A 5,000-nucleotide genomic window follows, 5' to 3' on the forward strand; every position below is an offset into this window, starting at 1 on the left:
GTGTGTGTGTGTGTGTGTGTGTACGTGTGCGTATGTGTGTGCGCGTGTTTTTGTTCGTGTGTGTGTGTGTGTTTGTGTATGCGAGCGCGCGCGTGTGTGTATGTGTGCGCGTGTACGCGCGCGTGTCGCAGGCGTGAAAAAAAAAAAATGAACAAGTCGATACAAGATTATTACCGGGTGAGTGTGGCAGCACCTCTTGTTGTGTTACTAAGATGCCGTGTTTCAATAAACAGCGTCAGCAACGGTGTGACAACGTCACACACGGAATTTGGGTGCACGTGCGTGCTTTCCAACAAATCAACCTGGTGATGTAAAACAGTTCGACTGAGAGAAGACTGTTTCTGTAATGATCTCCTCTTGTGATTTCTTTTTTTTTTTTCTTTTTTTTATTGTAGTGTAGCGTAGTGTAGTGTAGTGTAGTATCGTGTGTGTGCGCGCGCACGCACACACACACAAACACACACGCACGCACGCACACTCAGACACACACATACACGCGCGCGCGCGCTTTGACTACAAACAACTGATATCCATTTCTTTATTTTCCATCAAGATAGTAAAATCATTGCCTGTTTATGTATAAAATGCTTGAACTGTGTTTGACCACAAATCACTGCTATTCATTTCTTTCTGCCTTTCTTTCTTTTTTTCTTCTTTTTTTTTTTCTCATCGAGATATTCAGTCCTGTGAGTTTATGTAATAAAAGGAACGACGACATGAAATCAATCCAATACCACAGGATTAAGTAAAAACTGGTTCCACAACTTATGCATGAACACTGCGTTCTGTTCATCAAACAATGTCATAAATCACGATCTTGCATTTAAAAAAACAACAACAACAAACAAACATTACACGTATTGTAAAGAACCTGTGTTGAAAACAAACAACAGGGGGATATTTCCATACTAACTTACAGTAATGTTCATGCTCTATACTGTATACATCTAATCGATTCTTGAGTCATTGTGAACGCACGTTGTGGTGGTTCAGAAGTCAGAGCAGTCTCCTTCAGACCACACGACCTTTTTACAAATAGCTACAGACACAATAAATCCGTGTGAGCCTTCAGATAAAAAAAAAAAAATGAAATAAATTAACAAAACAAAAAACAACAACTTTGCTCTGTATTTTGACTACAGTTCAAACAAAAGGCATACCACCAATGTAGCAGTCACATTTAAATATTGCCAGATCTTTGAATCAAATAAATAAATGCAACCGTAAAATCACTCACAAGCTGCACATAGTCGGCTCCAAAAATCCATGCCCCCCCCCCCCCACGCCCACCCCCCACGCCGACTCCCCACCCCACCCCCCAGCCCACCCTCTCCGAGACAAAACATACCCTGTAACTGGACTCCAATCCCTACCCCCGAAAACGGAGTGTGGCTGCGTACATGGCGGGGTAAAAACGGTCATACACATAAAAGCCCACTCGTGTACATACGAGTGAACGTGGGAGTTGCAGCCCACGAACGAAGAAGAAGAAGAAGAAATGCAATTCCAACAAAAAAAAAAAACAAGAGAGGCAAGGCTTTCAAGACTCACTTGTGATAAATTAAGTCCCCTAGCATTAATTACAGAGTAATTTCCCTTTTTTACTATCTGCACCAAAACGTTTGCAAAATAAATAAAAATTCCATGCTTAGCAAAAGAAGTTCCTGTTTGAACAAAAAATCATAATAATGACTCCTCTTGTTGTTGTGTCAGAATAAGAGGTCAAAGTGCCAAGTTTAGAGAATACAAGAAATATAAATATAACAGTAAATGCAGTTTGCATATAATTAGGCTTCTTATTTATTTATTTATTTATTTTGTGCCCATCCCAGAGGTGCAATATTGTTTTAAACAAGATGACTGGAAAGAACTGAATTTTTCCTATTTTTATGCCAAATTTGGTGTCAACTGACAAAGTATTTGCAGAGAAAATGTCAATGTTAAAGTTTACCACGGACACACAGACACACGGACACACACACACACAAACGCGCGCGCGCGCGCACGCACACAGACAACCGAACACCGGGTTAAAACATAGACTCACTTTGTTTACACAAGTGTGTCAAAAAATGCACGCACCAACAGAGCAGATACTGTTCCATTCTGCCAACTCATCTTCTTCGTCTTCTTTTTTTTTTCTTTTTTTTTTTCCACGACGATGACAACACTCGCAAGCTATAACCAAAGGGTTCCTTCCTTCTCCACGACGATGACAACATTCGCAAGCTATAACCACACGACGATGACAACACTCGCAAGCTATAACCACACGACGATGACAACACTCGCAAGCTATAACCACACGACGATGACAACATTCGCAAGCTATAACCACACGACGATGACAACATTCGCAAGCTATAACCACACGACGATGACAACACTCGCAAGCTATAACCACACGACGATGACAACATTCGCAAGCTATAACCACACGACGATGACAACACTCCCAAGCTATAACCACACGACGGTGACAACACTCGCAAGCTATAACCACACGACGATGACAACATTCGCAAGCTATAACCACACGACGATGACAACACTCGCAAGCTATAACCACACGACGGTGACAACACTCGCAAGCTATAACCACACGACGATGACAACACTCGCAAGCTATAACTACACGACGATGAAAACATTCGCAAGCTATAATCCCACGACGATGAAAACACTCGCAAGCTATAACCACACGACGATGACAACATTCGCAAGCTATAACCCACGACGATGAAAACACTCGCAAAGTTATAACCACACGACGATGACAACACTCGCAAGCTATAACCACACGACGATGACAACATTCGCAAGCTATAACCCACGACGATGACAACACTCGCAAGCTATAACCACACGACGATGACAACACTCGCAAGCTATAACCACACGACGATGACAACACTCGCAAGCTATAACCACACGACGATGACAACACTCGCAAGCTATAACCACACGACGATGACAACACTCGCAAGCTATAACCACACGACGATGACAACATTCGCAAGCTATAACCACACGACGATGACAACATTCGCAAGCTATAACCACACGACGATGACAACACTCGCAAGCTATAACCACACGACGATGACAACATTCGCAAGCTATAACCACACGACGATGACAACACTCGCAAGCTATAACTACACGACGATGAAAACATTCGCAAGCTATAATCCCACGACGATGACAACACTCGCAAGCTATAACCCACGACGATGACAACATTCGCAAGCTATAACCACACGACGATGACAACACTCGCAAGCTATAACCACACGACGATGACAACACTCGCAAGCTATAACCACACGACGATGACAACATTCGCAAGCTATAACCCACGACGATGACAACACTCGCAAGCTATAACCACACGACGATGACAACACTCGCAAAGCTATAACCACACGACGATGACAACACTCGCAAAGCTATAACCACACGACGATGACAACACTCGCAAAGTTATAACCACACGACGATGACAACACTCGCAAAGCTATAACCACACGACGATGACAACACTCGCAAAGCTATAACCACACGACGATGACAACACTCGCAAGCTATAACCACACGACGATGACAACACTCGCAAGCTATAACCACACGACGATGACAACACTCGCAAAGCTATAACCACACGACGATGACAACACTCGCAAGCTATAACCACACGACGATGACAACACTCCCAAGCTATAACCACACGACGATGACAACACTCCCAAGCTATAACCACACGACGATGACAACACTCGCAAAGCTATAACCACACGACGATGACAACACTCGCAAGCTATAACCACACGACGATGACAACACTCCCAAGCTATAACCACACGACGATGACAACACTCGCAAGCTATAACCACACGACGATGACAACACTCGCAAAGCTATAACCACACGACGATGACAACACTCGCAAAGCTATAACCACACGACGATGACAACACTCGCAAAGCTATAACCACACGACGATGACAACACTCGCAAGCTATAACCACACGACGATGACAACACTCGCAAGCTATAACCACACGACGATGACAACACTCCCAAGCTATAACCACACGACGATGACAACACTCGCAAGCTATAACCACACGACGATGACAACACTCGCAAGCTATAACCCACGACGATGACAACACTCGCAAGCTATAACCACACGACGATGACAACACTCGCAAACTATAACCACACGACGATGACAACATTCGCAAGCTATAACCCACGACGATGACAACACTCGCAAGCTATAACCACACGACGATGACAACACTCGCAAGCTATAACCACACGACGATGACAACACTCGCAAAGCTATAACCACACGACGATGACAACACTCGCAAAGCTATAACCACACGACGATGACAACACTCGCAAAGCTATAACCACACGACGATGACAACACTCGCAAGCTATAACCACACGACGATGACAACACTCGCAAAGCTATAACCACACGACGATGACAACACTCGCAAAGCTATAACCACACGACGATGACAACACTCGCAAGCTATAACCACACGACGATGACAACACTCGCAAGCTATAACCACAGGGCTCCTTCCTTCTCCACGAGAGAATGAAAGACGAGACGGCCTAAGATGACCTCGCGGCAGCATGCAAACAGTGGTTCTGAGACAGGACCTCAGACCTGTCAGCAGACGATGGGGGTTACACCAGCAGACTGGCTGAGGACCGTGGACTGTGTGTGGAGCGGAACGTCTTAACTGCCTCATGAGTCCAACTATCTCGAGGAGGAGCATTTGATGACTTCTGTGCCCAAGCCAAACTATACCTGTCTCCCAGGTTACAACATATGTGTAGACCTGCTAGTGCCTGAACCCCCTTTGTGTGTACACACAAGCAGAAGATCAGAATACGCACGTTAATTCAAGGATCCATGTCAGCGTTCGGTGGGTTAATTAAGGGAGGGGGAACATACCCGGCATGCGCATCCCCGA

Source organism: Babylonia areolata, chromosome 4, assembly GCF_041734735.1.
Source record: "Babylonia areolata isolate BAREFJ2019XMU chromosome 4, ASM4173473v1, whole genome shotgun sequence".
Classification (NCBI taxonomy): Eukaryota; Metazoa; Mollusca; class Gastropoda; order Neogastropoda; family Buccinidae; genus Babylonia; species Babylonia areolata.